This window comes from Sorex araneus, chromosome 9 (genome assembly GCF_027595985.1).
Source record: "Sorex araneus isolate mSorAra2 chromosome 9, mSorAra2.pri, whole genome shotgun sequence".
NCBI classification, from domain to species: Eukaryota; Metazoa; Chordata; class Mammalia; order Eulipotyphla; family Soricidae; genus Sorex; species Sorex araneus.
The window spans coordinates 57,631,057-57,647,421 of record NC_073310.1 but is presented as its reverse complement, the minus strand read 5'-3'; the positions used below and the strand labels follow the sequence as shown (position 1 = coordinate 57,647,421).

Here is a 16,365-nt window from a genome sequence, read left to right as displayed (position 1 = left end):
CCCCAACTCTCAGCCAAACCACAGTGCTGTTAATTGAAAAATCTGCTCATGAAGGTTCTATTCTGGCCTGATTTTTCCCTGTTTTCTTCTCACAGGAAGGTGACTTGGAGTGCTCATCAATATTTCCATTTTATTTTATTTCGCTTTGGGGCCATACCTGGGACTATTCCTGACTCCATGCTCAGTAGTAACCCCGAGAGGCACTTGGGGGATTGTGTACAATGCTGTGGGTTAAACAGGGATGGGTTACATGCAAAACAAGCAGATGATTTTTCATATTCTCTCTTCTAGTTCCATATTATTTATTTAAAAACAGTAGCCAAGTTGGCCCCAGAGTACAGGGAGAAAAGAAAAAAGAGTGGAGGGGAGGGGGAGAAGAGACAGATGAGAAGCAATAGGGGCCAGGATAGTAGAGTCAGGTACAAAGGGGAGACCCAAATTTTAACAACCAAACTTAAAAAGGTGTCTGTCAAGAGGACAGACTGAGGTGGGGGAGGGGTTCAGGTGGAAGGTGGGAAGCAAGATATGGAAACCAGGGGGCATTGGAAGTTGACACTGGTGGTGGGATCGGTGCTATAATATTGTGTCTAAAACTGAACTATAAATAACTTCGTAAGTCACAGTATTTTAATAAGAATATGTGGAAAGAAAAAAAGGAAACAAAACTCTAGCCAAGTTAAGTTCTAATCTGTGAAGGCAGCAGCAGCAATGGACAGGAAACCACATTCACTCTGTCCAGCCATCATATTTTTTGTTTCAGTTATTCTGCCAACTTGGATGAGCTTGGAAAAAAAGCAACCTAACTCCTTCGAATGAGCTCAGAAATAGGCCACAGCATGATGATGTTCAGGGTTACATGAGATTGTGCATGAGATTCTCAAGCAGAGAAATGGCCTTCCACAATCTTAGAAAACTAAGCTCCACACCTTTCACTGTCTCTCTTTTGCACTCACATTCATTAATGAATCTGTTCTCATACTCATTCTGCCCTTCACTCCAGGGAGCTTCTCTGAAGGAGAGGTGCATAGTATAGGATCAAAAGGGCGATTCAGAGCAAAAAGGGCTCTCGCCTATATGGAAAACTTGGGAGTTTGCAGTTTGGTCTCTTTCACCAATCATGTTGTGTTGGAGGAACTAAAAGTCCCGCCCTTCAGAAATGGGGTCCAATGGCATTTTGAAGCACAAAGGTTGAAAGGTCTATCAGTAGTAACCTCTGATTTGCTTTAATGTGGGAGTTTTTCTTGACTATGATGGAAAAGGAATCTGGACAGAGATACTATGTGTCTGTCGCATGCAATGTGGGCACATGGGTGCAAACATGGGTTGGTTGTCTATATCTTGGATCTGTCTTTTTATAGGCTGAGTTAAATGTGATTGAAAGCAAGAGACAGTACACTGTATTCACCTGAATATGATAAAATGGTATTTAGATTAGTACTAAACACTTTTTGAATCCTTGCATCCTATTAAGTCTCAAATTTTTCAGACTTTCACTAGTTTGGGAAACAGAAATAATCTTGCCTGGATATTGTCTTTAATTTGGTTCTTTTTCTCTTCCCAATTGTTATATGTGGATGCTATTCATATCAGTGACTACTTTATATTAAATCTGTAAAACCTAGTTGTTGTTACTATTCATCCTTGAATTAGATAAGGAGCAGTAAAAATGCAGTGTATGTCCCTCCCCACTGAAGTCAATCTACTTTGTTAGTCGAGCAATTCTTTCACCAACTGTATGACCACAAGCGTCTTTCCCTAGAGGTGATGACAAGTCTGATGTTCCTGCATAACTTTTGTCTGTCCTTAAATTGTCCTTAAATCCTTTTCTGTTTCCCTGTAAATCTCACCATATAGGTATTGAAGTATTTACAAAATCAATGTGTAAGTGATTCCCTCTGACAATTCTTGCTAGCCACCTTCCTTTAGCAAAACGCACAATGAACAATCTAGGGGATATATTAAATTTATTAACAAAATGAAAATGCAAAAGCCCGAAGTTTCAGGGATCCTGTTGTAAAGAAAATAGACCTTGTTTAGCTAACAAGTACATCAGAGTTGATCCTTTCATTGTAATGGTGCCTGATTTTTTTCATCTCTTTATACACACACACTCGAGTGCGCACACACATATATTATTGAATCACTGTAGATAGAGCACTGCAAAATTGTTCATGATTGCATTTCTGTAGAACAATGTTCCAACATCCATCCTTTCACTAGTGTAATTTTCCAGCACTGCTGTCCCCAGTTTCCCTCCCACCCCTTCAAGCCACCCCCCAACCCAGCCTGCCTCTATGTCAGGCACCTCTCTTCTCTCTCACATTTTATGGTGCCTGATTTTTAAGGACAATTTATCAATTCCCATATTCAGTCTCAGGCTTGTATGCTAATACTTGAATTATTTTCTGGAATTAGATGTGCAAATGACAATTTTCCCCAGGGAGAGCATCTGAGGAAAAGTTTTTTTGAGTCATATGGCTTCTCCCTTCTCTTCTAATGGAAGGGAGAATAATTTCTGGTACATCTTGGACTATACTGATGGAGTGAGAGGAACATTCCTTGCCCCTTCAGAAGACCCGAAGGAAGGCTTATTAATGTGTCCTGTTTTCCTCCAGAGAGAGGGAAAGCTGGACCCAGAAACAAGGGCCTATGGCTCCAGTGTGTTGGGAACTGAAAGCCTATGTAAGGCTCTCAGCTCTGGAAGTGGGAGTTTCCCCTGAACTTCTATTTCACTTGACTCCTCCCACCCCCTTCTACTCAGCGAAAACTGCAGTGAACCTAAAGGTCTGCAAATGGGTGTTGAGTTTATGCATGGACATGCTCAGATGGAGAATTGAGTTGGTGCTGCATGGTGGTTCGCAGTCAAGATCTCCCGCAGTAGAGTAGGTCAAGTGCAAAGGGAAGACGTGGAGGGGGGTGGGGCTGAGGAGCAGGTGCCCGAGTGTGGGTGAAGGCACCCTGTGCAGCAGTGCAGAGGGGAGAGCAAAGGGAGTAGCAGCTGCTGCGAAGGGGTTGAAGTCCCAAGTGGGCTGGGGAGCTCCTGCTTCCAGAAGCTCCCAACACACAGGCACTTGTGCCCACATTCCCCTGTCCAGGTTGTGCTACCTCTGTAATATGTGCAGGAATATAAGGATACTGAGGAGGCTCAAAATTCGGTCTCCACCATTTACCAATGCAGTCATCAATGACCCAGTCCTGTAGGACTCCATTCTGACGACCCGGTATCTCTGTCATTAAGCGTTTTAATCCTTCAACTTCATCTTCTCCTGGGTTAAGTTCACCACCAGGTAACTTGAAGAAAGTTGTTCCCAGCTGTAGCAGTAACACATGAGGTAGCCGATGCTCATGTACAATCAGGACCCCTTCGACAGTCCTCCTCATTCCAATTTTATCAAATTCCTCTCTCATGCGCTGAAATCTGGCTGCAACAGAACTGTCTTTCTCATAGAGGGGCTCTTCCGTACCAAAAGTGTCATTGGTAAGAAGGTACAGGTTGATGGTGCGCTCCAGGTTGAGGGGCTTGGTCTATTGGATGTACTTGTTGCCGAACTGCGTGACCCCCAGGGCCAGCCGGTCTGCGAGCGGTTGGGCGGCACCAGGCATGCTGGCGAGCTGGGGCACCGCCGGGGCGAGTGGAGAGGAAGCGGCAGGGAAATTGCCCCGTGCTAGCGGCGCGGCCCTCGGCGTCCCCGCTAGGCAGCCGCCGCCCGCCGTTAAGAAGAGGAGCGCGCAGGCCAGGTTGTGCTACCTCTGCAGGATTGTAGATGCAAAGTGGGATGGGGAGGAGGAAAAACACAATAGGGGGTGCAGGCGCGCAGGGGAGCAGAAGACCCATGTGCTCAGGTCTGGGTCTGTGTCACTGGCACTGGGACTCTGTCCTTTTCCCACGGGACAGAGTGGGAAGGTCTAGCTCGTCCTCAGAAACCAAGCCAGGCTTCAGGTTGAAGCCACAGAGAAAACCTCCTTGGGAGATACGGACAGAGGCTGAGGTGAGAATGGGAGCAGCTCGGACGGCCAGGCCGAGGAGGGCATGCGAGAAACCATCCCTCAGAGCAAGAGCTGCTGGGACAGTGTGTCCCTGACCGGAGCTGAGCATCACCGGTTCTGACAGTAACAGGCGCCTCCCTGGACAATGCAGCCTCTGTGCCTGCCCAGCACCGACATGGCGGAGTGCCAGGCCCAGCGCCAGGCTTTCGCCCGGGAGCGGTCTGGTAATGAGCACCATTGCACAGCAGGAGAGGGAGAAACTACAATGCAAAACCAAAACCAAGAGAAATCCCAAGATTCTAACTGGCAACCAAAATGCTTCTTTTATTTCAAATTCCCCCAGAAATGGAATGATAGATATTATTAGGGAATTCTGAAATAAAACAACTAGACCTGCAGAGTAAATTTTATCTTTAATCTAAGAGAAATGTGGGAGGGGGGATTATTTATATCTAATATCTACAATGTAAGAGCTGACTTAAAGCACTTTGGTAGTGAGAGCAGATGGGATAAGGTTAAGGTGCTTGCCTAGCATGTGACTGGCCGCTGGAATCCTGGTTTGAGTATTGGTATCCCCTGTGGTCACTTTTGAGCACCACTGGAGTAATTATTGAGCACAGAGCCAAGTGTAGAACTGAGCACCACCAGGTGTGGCCCCCAAATGTAGGCAAACCAATCCCACCCCACCCCTGTAGGATGACATGTAAAAAACTAAGGCTCGCCGAGGGGTGAGTGCACTCGCGGGCTCTCCGGGCGGCTCTGTCTCACCGCCCATGTTCGGTGCCCTGGAACCGCAGTGTGTGCCGTCGGTCGAGGGAAGGCGAAGGAAGGAAGAAGGCCAGACTGGTTGCTCGATCAGTTTATTTCATTCTCTCTCCCTGCTTCTCTCCCGGCTCTCGGTCTCTCTCTGCATCTGTGGATCTGGCCCCCATGGATCTGGCCCCCCAACCCACTCTTACAGCCTAGTTAAATCTCCCCAGCATGAGGGGGTTGGGGCGTACACATAGGTGTGGTCCCCATCAATAGGATAAGGTTCCTTTTCCTTAAGGGATGCTTCTCCTAGGACTTAATTCTCTTTCAGCAGGAGGATCCACCCAAGGGCGGAGTCCCATGAATGTGTTTCTCTTCTCCTCAGCCGGCAAACATATAAGAATTCATAATATTAATTATTTTGTATGGACACAATAAGAGATGCATTAAAGCTTATAGAATTGCTCTCCTGGGGCCATCTCAATCTCAGATTACAGTGCTCAGGCCAGATCAGTTTTTCCTATCCCTGGCAGGGTCCTAGTCTCATAATTACTATTGGATCATGACAGCATTTGTCCATGATCAAGCTCTTAACTTATAGTTAAGCATTAGGCACTTTGGCCAGGCCCATCTCAATGCCAGGGTAGCACACAACTCACCGCTTGCCCTGGGTCCTTCTCGTCCCACGTCGGGGACCCTGCTTTGGGGTGCTAGGAACTGAGGGCAACTGAGGCTTAAGTGGAGAAAGCAGATGCCCGGGAGGGAATAATATTCGAGGCCAATTAATTCCCAAGTTATAAAAACATAATATTGTCTTCTTGTGTCTATACAAAACAGACATAGCTTTAAAGTAAATTATTCAAAAGGCACAAGAAGAGGAGAAAGGCAATATTAACTTATATAATATAAATTCAGTATCCTAGGAAGTTCTGACCTTACAAATTAGCAGAGTCAGATTAAGGGAAAGCTGTGGATTAACTCTTTTGGGGAAGAGAGCATGGAGAAGTGATTATAGCTAAACAAAGGGATGGGAGAGATTGGGAACGCCTTGATGGGTGTGACTGGGGTAAGCCTAAACTCCGGGAAAACCGGGACAAGCTACTTGTGGCAAGCGGGGAGAGGACAAAGTAATGTCATCCTACACACCCCTGCCAAAATACTCTGGAATTGGAAAGAAACTCAATGGTAGATGAGTGTTTTCAAATGGGAGACCCTAGGTTTGAACCATGGGATCACAAAAAGAAAGAAAGAAAAAAGGAAAGAAAGAGAGAGAGAGAGAGAGAGAGAGAAGAAAGAAAGAAAGAAAGAAAGAAAGAAAGAAAGAAAGAAAGAAAGAAAGAAAGAAAGAAAGAAAGAAAGAAAGAAAGAAAGATGAAGGAAGGAAAGAAACAAAGAAGGAAAGAGAGAGAAGGAGAAAAAGAAAGAAAAAGAGAAAAGAAGAAAAATCCAACAATTCCAGCCAAACTGTTTTTTCCCAAGCATAAAGTTATAAATTAGATGGCAGATTCCTGTACAGTCACATGAGCAAAATGCTGATCAGTCATTCATGGACTCGATCATTGGTTCCTTTAACGAATGTTCCAGGCTGTGTTGCTCTGGGCACTGTGCCTCGCAGCCAGCTAACACCATCATGCAATTCAGAGTCTGGCCAAGCACGGTCTCTTTGTTCACAGTTCCCCCCTGTTAGGGGAGAAAAACATTAAACAAGCTTTCAATAACTGTCAAATTGAACCCATATGAGAGAATATTTTATAATCGGGTATTGGACTTACAGTTATGAGAGAAAACTTAACTAAAGAATTAACTGTTCCAAACAGAAAACAGCAGGAACAAAGGCCCTGTGGCCCAAAGAAGTGTGGAAGATCATCATAGGCATCTTTGTACTAAGACAAAGAGTTTGATCTTTTTTTTGTAGAGCAATGAAAGCTGTTGAAGGATTTTCAGTGCAAGAGTGTCATTCTCAGAACTGTTTCCCAAAGATCCCTCTGGCTTTGAGTGGAGGAACCCAAAAGTGGTTCTGGGAGAACCAGGCAGAGCGCTAGGCTGTATCAGGAAGAGGAAGTCATGTAGACAGGAACTGATGGCAGCAGGGCTTGAGGATGGATTTATGAGATATTTAGAAGAAAATTGACCAGACCAGATATTAGAATCAGTATGTGAAAAGAGGAATAAAGGGGAGTTAAAATTCTAAGTATCTAGAATATATAACTGGAACGATGGAAGTATCTTCACTGAGATACGAAAAGAGGCCATTTATGGGGGAGGGGAGATCAGAAGTTTAGTTCTGGGGCCAGAGGGTGAGGTGTTTGCTTTGCAAGCAGCTGACACCAGCTGGATTCCCAACACTGCATCTGATCCCTGAGTAGAGGAAGAATAAGCCTTCAGCACAGCTGCATGTGGCCCAACCAGCTGGAGCACATCCAAATCACGCTAGAGTCCTTAGCTCAATCCTGAATACCCCTGGAACAGAGCACTGAGCTGGGAGTAGCTCTCTAGTATGCCCCCCCCAACAAAACAAAAGTATAATTTTGTTGGTAGTGGAGGCATGACAAAGGACCAGACTGCAGACTTTGTGTGCTGGAGCCCTCATTGGATCCCCAGTACCCTTGTGGTCCCCTGAGCACCATCTGGGAGCAAGCACCAGCTAGGAGCAGCCTTCTGTGTTTTGTGAGGCACAACAACAAAACAAAACAAAACAAAAAACTGTAGCACCGTCGTCCCATTGTTTATTGATTTGCTCGAGTGGGCATCAGTAATGTCTCCATTGTGAGACTTTTTGTTACTGTTTTTGGCATATCGAATACACCATAGGTAGCTTGCCAGGCTCTGCCATGCGGGCGGGATACTCTTGGTAGTTTGCCGGGCTCTTCTCCGAGAGGGACAGAGGAATCGAACCCAGATCGGCCGTGTACAAGGCAAATGCCCTACCCACTGTGCTATTGCTCCAGTCCAAAAAACAAAACAAAAACAAAACACTTAAAGAAAATCCTGAAACATTGATCTGCCTTTGAGACATCCAGATGGAGACAAGTTGGCAAGCGGTCCAGTGGGTTTCAGGCTCTACTGGATTGTCTGGTCTCGAGACAGGTGTCTGTGGCAGCTTGAGTTTAGTGAAAATGATCAAGAGAGAACATAGAGTAAAAAAGAAAACAAGGAAGTGGAGGGCCTGGCACCCTGGGGTGCGTATTTCACGGCCAGTTAGGAGGATGAGTGCCAAGGGGAGAAGGCAGCCAGAGAGGTGGAGAGAAGATGGGGTGTCTGCCATCTCTCTGGCCAGGGGAGAGTGAGTGTCTGCTGTGAGGCGGGCGTGGGTAGCGTGAAACGCTGCTGTGTTGTGGGGTGAGATGTGCCCACAGAGTCAAGGGTCACAACGTTTATTAAGAACCCTGGAACGAACAGAATTGGAGTGAGGAATCTCCTGGGCAAGGGGTGCCCAGCGAGCACTGCTGGCAATTCCGGGCCAAGCAGGCTGATGGGCTCAGTGCTTGGATCTGAGGATGCCCCGAATCCGGGGCCCAGCCGTGCTGGCGGCCGTCAGGGCCAGGGCTATACCCAGTGGGGCTTGGAGACCCTGCTCCAGCCTTGAATCTGTTCCCAGCCCAGCAAGACCAGTTCTAAAGGGGAGTTGAAGAGATGAGGGAAAAGGGGAGAGGACAGCGAAGAGAGAAAATTTAACTGCTTTGTGAGGAGAAAGCTCCTGCTATGTGGGCAGAAAAGGTGGAGTGTGTGTGAGGCTCTAAGATGTGGACAGAAGGATTCAGCTCAGGCCAGAGAGGAAGAGAGGAAAGGAGGAAGAAAAGAAAGAAGGAAGGAAGGAAGGAAGGAAGGAAGGAAGGAAGGAAGGAAGGAAGGAAGGAAGGAAGGAAGGAAGGAAGGAAGGAAGGAAGGAAGGAGGGAGGGAGGAAGGAGGAAGGAAGGAAGGAAGGAAGGAGGAAGGAAGGAAGGAAGGAAGGAAGGAAGGAAGGAAGGAAGGAAGGAAGGAAGGAAGGAAGGAAGGAAGGAAGGAAGGAAGGAAGGAAGGGAGGGAGGGAGGGAAGAAGAGAAGAAAGTAGGAAGGAAAGTTGGAAGGCCAGGGTGAGTTGAACCTGGGGAGGGTTTCTTTGAGGGCCGAAGGGAAGGGTTGAGGAGGAGGCGGGTGAGTGGCAGGACCCTAGATGTGGGCAGGGCAAAGCAGTAGCGCCACAGAGACAGACCAAAGACAGCAGCTCAAGCTGTAGGAAGTAAATGTCTCTTTTAAAATCAAAGAAGAAAACATTCGCCTCTAATTTTCACCAAAGCTAAGCTAAATCAAATCCTGAAGAGGCGGGCTTCCAGATTGGCATCTGCCCTCAGCACAGGAGACTTTCCTCTTGGAATTTGCCTTAACTTGGGCCCGAGAGAGAGTGCAGGGGTTTGGGTGCTAGCCTTGCGTGTGGTTGATGCCAGTTCCAGCCCTTGCTCTGCCAGGAGTGATCCCTGAGCACAGTCAGGAGTAAGCCCCGAGTACCACAGGGTGTGGCCCAAATCACTCAGCCTCCTCAAAACATTTTGTTTTACTTTTTTAAAAAAAGTTTCCATTTATTAAATTCTTTAATTGAATTACAGTGAGATACACATTTATAAAATTGTTCATGATTGAATTTCAGTCATATAATGTTCCAACACCCGACCCTTCACCAGTGTATTTTTCCCACCACCAATGGTCCCAGTTTCCCTCCTGCCATCGCCCACCCTGTCCCACTGCCTGCCACTATGGCAAGCACTTTTAAGCTCTCTCTCTCTCTCATTCTCTCTCTGTCTCTGTCTCTGTCTTCTCTCAAAATATTTTGTCTGAAGTAGGTTTGAACCCCATTTGAGGCAATAATTTTAACATTTAAATCCAAATGTTCATAATATATAGCTTAAACAAAACTGAATCTGCTTCCTAGTGAAAATAGAGACCAGGAAATCAGCTGAATATATATATATGTATAAAATATATATAGCACTGTCATCCCATTGCTCATTGATTTGCTTGAGCGGGCACCAGTAATGTCTCCATTCTGAGATTTGTTGTTAATGTTTTTGGCATATTGGATACGCCATAGATAGCTTGCCAGGCTCTGCCATGAGGGCAGGATACTCTCTGTAGCTTGCCGGGGCTCTCTGAAAGGGATGGAGGAATTGAACCTGTGTGTGTGTGTGTGTGTGTGTGTGTGTGTGAGTGTGTGTGTGTGTGTATGCTTGCAAATTACAGAAATCAATCTAATCATCTCTTGGCTTTCTCTTCCTCCCATGGAACAAGAACACAGTGTCTTGCATTTTGCATCAAATGTAAGTTCCACTGCTGCCTGAGTTTAGGGAGCGGCACATTCCCTTTGGATGTGCCCTTCTTGGTGTCCGTGTAATCATGGAGCTGGAGAGTGGCCCTGGGGATCTCTGAGGGCAGGATGATCTCATCCCCAAGGCTTGTTTGCGCCTTTGGAAGAGCAGGTACCCTGACCCTGTCCCTCTGGGCTCCTGGGATCCCTCCCACCTTCTATTTGTGGATGCGCTTCCCTCTCCCACAGCCACAGCCCTGTATTTATCTTCAGAGAGCTTTAAAAAAGCGCTCTCCCCACCTCTCTCATTTAGGCAAGTTCTTTGAAATTTTATTTCTCACCAGCTGGCTGCTGCTGGCCGCTGCTTCTCCCAGGGGCTCCTTGTTTGGCTCCATGTGGGGGCTGGCAGGGGCGGGCAGCTATTTGCAAACATTTTCAGCCTCACTTGCTGTCTGCCCTTCCTGGGGCTTCTTTGTGCTTCCTCTGAGGCCCTGCCTTGAGCCTTCCAGCCTTGTTATTATCCAGGTTAAAAGAAGGTTTTCCTGACTCTTTCACACCTGAGGTTGCTTTTGTAAATGTTTGTGTCAAAGAGGACTATTTTATTTGGTTCCTTTTTTTTTTGGTTTTTGGGTCACACACGGTGATGCACAGGGGTTACTCTGGCTCATGCACTCAGGAACTACTCCTGGCAGTGCTCGGGGGACAATATGGGATGCTGGGATTCGAACATGGCTTGGCCAAGTGCAAGGCAAACGCCCTACCCACTATGCTATTGCTCCAGCCCCGAGGACTATTTTAAAGTGAATGTGTGCAGATATCGAAACAATTTTATTTATGCATTTTATTACAATTATTTTTATACTTCCTTAGAAAAATTATCTCTGTTGTTGTTGCTGTTGTAATGTCTGGGGGTTACATACACGCCTGGTCATGGTTCTCAAACATTTGGCCCTGGGCTTCACTGAAGCTGGCACACGGTGCTTCTCTGGCACTCTCAAACAACTGGGTGCAAATGTTCGTTGAGGTGCTCACACACTCACACAAGTGTGCACCGGGGATCGTACTCTCTGGCCAAGGTGTTGCACGTTCTTCCCTTCAGTGATGCAGTGGACTGTGCCCCCCTAGCTGTGGTTCTTGTACCTGTCCTGGCTGCTTATGACTGGGAAACCTTGTGTAACGCTGGGGCACAGACAGCAAAGCTCAGCACATGTGTTGGCACTGGGCATTGAACTCATGACCCACACCTGCAAGGCAGGTGTTCTAGGCACTGAGCCTTTCTGCCGGGCACTAAGGACTTCCTTTTATTGATCCCAAATCAGCCCCTTGATCAGTATTATTTCCCTGTTGACTTGTTTTTTGCCTTTCCTTTAAAGGTTTGTTTTTTCTCTCCTACTGAAATATCATTGCTTTATAACATTTTGTGGGAAAGATTTCACACCTACTGCTTTTTTTATTTACCAGTAGGATATTCTTTTACATTGTAGAACAGCGAATTTATCCAAGTCCGGCCAGTCATTGTCCACTACTTATGGTTATTTAGACAAAATCCATCTATTACATACAAGGTGACACAAACTTGAAATAGCATGTGCTGGAAACAAAATTTGAGAACTGATATAAAATTGTTTCTTTAAAGCTATAATTCGAGTCAGTGGGCAAAGATGTTCCACAGAACTTCAGCTGACATTATGTAATGCTGTTTTCAACATGGAGGCTCTCGGTGAACATTATTATGAATGAGTACATTTCTTTTCATGATCATTTTTATATTATGTACTGCAAGATATTAAAATATAATTAATTAAAAATAATACTTAGCATACCCTGGGTGTGCAGGACCTGGGTCTGAGATCTCCAAGCCTGCTCAGATTGGGAGTGGGCCTCCTCCAGCCAGATCCCCCCATTTTTCAGTAGCTTGGCAGCACACCCAGAAACTTCCCCTGGTGCCATGTAATCCCATCAATGGCCAAAATCCAGAGACTATAAAACAAAGCTCCTGGAAGCTCGAGGCTGCATTCACAGCCGCATGACCTCTTAAAGCCTAGTTGTCCTTCTCGGAGAGCCTGGCAAGGTACTGAGAGCATCCTGCCCACATGGCAGAGCCTGGCAAGCTCCCTGTGGCATATTTGATAGGCCAAATACAGTAACAATGATGGGTCTCATTCCCCTTACCCTGAAGGAGCCTCCAATGCCGCACCTCTGGGAAGAATAAGTAAAGAGAGGCTGCCAAAATCTCAGGGCTAAGATGAATGGAGAAGCCACTGACGTCCACTTGAGCAAATCGATGATCAATGGGATGACAGTGACAGTGACAGTGACAATACTTAGCATACCAAAATACTCTAAAAATAATAGCTTACGGTTAATTCTTGTTTTGAGTACTTATGTTTACCTGGTCATGTAGTTCTGTGCTAATGGCAAAATAAGATGAAAATGTGCACAATTTTTATTCTTTTATTTCAGTTTTTATTGAAAATTAAGTTGGGAAGGTTTTTTGCAGCATCAACTATGTTTTCTATTTGTTTATTTTTTATTGATGGAGATTCTGTGGTTTACAATACTGTTGATAATGGTTTTGCATATATGTGTTTCCAACAACACCATACTGATTCCCAGAGTGCCTACCTTATTCCCTGAAAAACTCCTAAATCCCTCCATCTCATACCTCACCTCCAACAACTCAGTTGTGTGAATCAGTCCTCCAGTTATGCTGCCTTTGGACCATAGTTGCTTCCTTGCTGTGTCTCTTTAGTTTCATATATGAGAGAGATTATTCTGGATCTATTCCTTTCTAAATTGGAAAATTTTTTTTAATTTATTAACTATTACAGGTTAGACTGTGTGTGTACAACTAGGTCTTTATGTACACAGTTACCTCACTCACCACTACCAAAGAGCTTAAGAGCCACTCTCCCCACCCCACCACATACACCCTTGCGTCACATCCTAGCCGTCTACTGTAGACAATCTTTAAACTCATCTTGATTTCCCTAGAGGATAAAAGTTCATCATTCTAAGTATTAGTGTAAGACTATTCTTCAAAACTCTTGATGTCTGGGGAGAGGTAAATGATGAACAAATGGAATGAACTAATGAATTAACGCCAGAGTCTAGAGGTAACTAACTCTTGCAACCCAAGATCCTTAACAACTTGAGTTAAATAATATCCCCTTCCTGAGATGAGAAGCAGGATCGGTGAGTTGAATTCTCTGCCTAGAGTGACCCATCGATTCAGTCTGAAAGCGGGATTGCATCCTGAATGCTGTTTTCTCCCTCTGTCTGTGTGCTTATCTTGTGTATTACTCTGAGTGCAAGTTGATTGTTCATGGCCTGTGATCATTTATTCCTTGACAATTCTTCTCAGATAAATCACCTTCTTTAAATTAAAAAAAGAAAAATTATTTGACCCTCTTTTAAATTAAGAAAAGAAAAATCACTTTTTTTTTTTTTGCAAGCTGACCCTGGACCTCCACCAATGATCTCTTTGTTCGCCCTCCCTCTCGGGAATAAAGCAGTTCTGGAAAGAGGGGATACATATAAGGTAGTTATATCTTGGTTTCTAAAATTTAATAGTGTAGCAACAAATTTTTTTGTGGACACACCACTGTCCCTTAAAAAGATAAAGATAGAAAGAAACAGAAAACCACTCCAGAGGTTAATCTCAGTTTCTTCCACAGATCCACCAGATCTGAAAAGATAAGATTGTGGCAGAAATAAAAGAAAGTAAAAGAAAAATGGGGCAATTAGTATCATATCTTTAGTTTTGGATAGCCCAACCACACTATAATAGTTCCCTGTTGGCAAAAACATGTTCTCTCCTCCTATTGGGGGTTGTCACTTGATACAATATGTTTTGTAGAATTATATTAGAAGCAGAAAGTAGGGTGGAGCCTACATTTTGGCATTGGAAGAATCTTGAATATAAGGTTGCTAGTAGTCTAGGTTGCTGATGTATTCTGGAAAATTCTGTGCCCTGACATTTTCCTTCCTGTACCATTTATCCTTCTTCCCTTTCTCTCAGAATTAGGGGAGCAATTCCATATGAGGGCCTCCATTGTGAAGGAACTCTGGTTAGGGAAAGGTGTGAATGCTCTTTGTGCATAAAAAAAAAGTCCACCAGTATTGATTTGCAACAATGAGAAATAGAGTTAGCGCTAGAGAGATATTACAGGGGCCAACGTATTTGCCTTTGCCTTGCATGTGGTCAATTGTGGTTTGATCTCTGGTACACACTGCCAGGAGTAGCCCATGAGCACCCCTGGGTATGACTCCAATCCCCCCACCACACAAGAAAAGAAAGAAGTAGAGTGACATAAATAGGAAATGATAACTTTCTATGGACGGGGTATCTTTGTGAGACTTTGATTTTAGATATTCTGGGAGAAAATCTATTCTCCAAGGGTGAAATACATACCCCCAAACTCTGTCCCCATTTGTCAATCCCCACCTCCACCCCCCATTCTACACATATTTGCGCCCCTTCAGTCAGAACAGTTTCAGCCATCATAGATTTCATCTCTATGCACTTCTGGAGAGGCGATGTTTGGGACAGTTGCAAGCAGTGTCTGGGCTCACATCCTCATTAGCCTTAGCCAATCACAGGCAGAGACAGTGAGCCCTTCGGATCTGTGAGCACAGAGGCACATAGACCCGAGAGCTGATGTAGCTGGAGAGATGCAAGTTCCCCCCCAGATTCCTCCTTTCAAAGGGGAGCTAAGACTATAGACTGGGGTGCTCAAAGTAGTTCCCATCTTAGGGATGACACCATACAGAAATATTTTTAAATAAGAAATAATTCTCAAAAACTAGTCTGGGTGATACCAGTCACACTTTGTATGTTTTATATTCTTGTTGCCTCTTCCTGACACCTAGCCATAAAAAAATAAATGAGGGGCTGAAGCAATAGCACAACAGGTAGGGTGTTTGCCTTGCACACAGCTAATCTGGATTCGACTCCCAGCATCCCATATGGTCCTCTGAGCACTGCCAGGAGTAGTTCCTGAGTGCAGAGCCAGGAGTAACCCCTGAGCATCGCTGGGTGTGACTCAAAAAGCAAATAAATAAATAAATAAATAAATAAATAAATAAATGATAATCCCAAACAAGAAATACCTCTGAGAAGGAGAAGGCAATCTGCAAAGAAGTACAAATAGATTTTTAGCTCTAGCTATGAAGTTTCAAGTTCCTCAAAATCATCTGAAGCATGTGAGACAAAGATTCACCCAGCTGGATAGCTGCTCTTTGATGGCGAAAGTCAGGCCTGCTTTTAGAAAGACACAAAATACTTTAAGTAGCACTGTGTCCTTGTCTTGCCCATCCTCAGACTGACTGCCCACTGGTGCCCCTCCCTGGGCTCAGAAATACAAACCAGACCCTTTCTCAGTAGGCTCCTACATTCAACACCAGACAGTGGGAACTTTCATCCCTGAGGAGAGGAGGGGTGAGGCGCCATCTGTCACACTGTGTTGCGGTAGCAGAGCTGCTGTGGTTCAGAGCCCGCTAGCCATGGTTGCTGACTCTCCAACCGAGCGAAGGTGGCACAGTTAGGAGCTGCCGGGCAGATGATGCAGCAAGCAGGGAAAAACCAAGCAGAGGATCAACAGAACAAAAGTGATGGAAAGAAATACATCTGCAGACGATCCATCAATCTGTGGCTGGACACTAACCTTTACACAGGTGAAACGAGGTGCCATGCACAGGTCACTATTGGCTGCTCTGAGTAGAGCAGTTCCCAGGAACCATGCAGGGTTGGGAGATAGAACACAGAGACGTTCGAGAACACCTGGGGCAGTAGGCAGAGATCCTGGGAGGATCACATCTTGGTAGTTGGATGAAATGAACTCTTAAAGACTCCTCTCTGGTCCTGAAAGAATAGTTCTGTGATTTGGAAGGCATATCTTGAAAGCTTAAGGTCATGGGTTCAAACCCTGGTGCTACCATCTTAAGCCAGTATCAGGATATCTGGGATCTTACTAGTAAGGACTGTATATGCATGAAACCAGCTGACAAAAGCCTGAAACAGATGATTTCTTAGTTAAATTCTTAATATAAGGAGCTCAGAGCTTAATTCTAAAGGGTTATTCCTGACTCCACACTCAGGTATTCAGGAATCATTCCTGGCAGAGGACTATATGGAATGTCAATGACTGAACCCACGTTGGCAGTGTTCAAAAAGGAGCCAACCCACTATTCTATTGCTCTGGCCCCATACCCACAGTCCCTGCACTTAATAGTCTCCCTCCTGTCAACCCCCCCGCCCCCCCTCCGCCTTTGTTTTGGGTGGTGGACCGTTTCCACATATCGTAGGTCCTTGAGTAACATCGTTTTCATCCAAGCTCACTATAACACT

At 45.2% G+C, this 16,365-nt stretch overlaps 1 pseudogene; it reads right to left on the bottom strand.

Moving 5' to 3' along the window:
• Nucleotides 1-2,470: 2,470 nt before the first annotated feature.
• LOC101556147 (cleavage and polyadenylation specificity factor subunit 5-like) lies at nucleotides 2,471-4,164 on the bottom strand (annotated as a pseudogene).
• Between the last annotated feature and the right edge of the window lie 12,201 nt (nucleotides 4,165-16,365).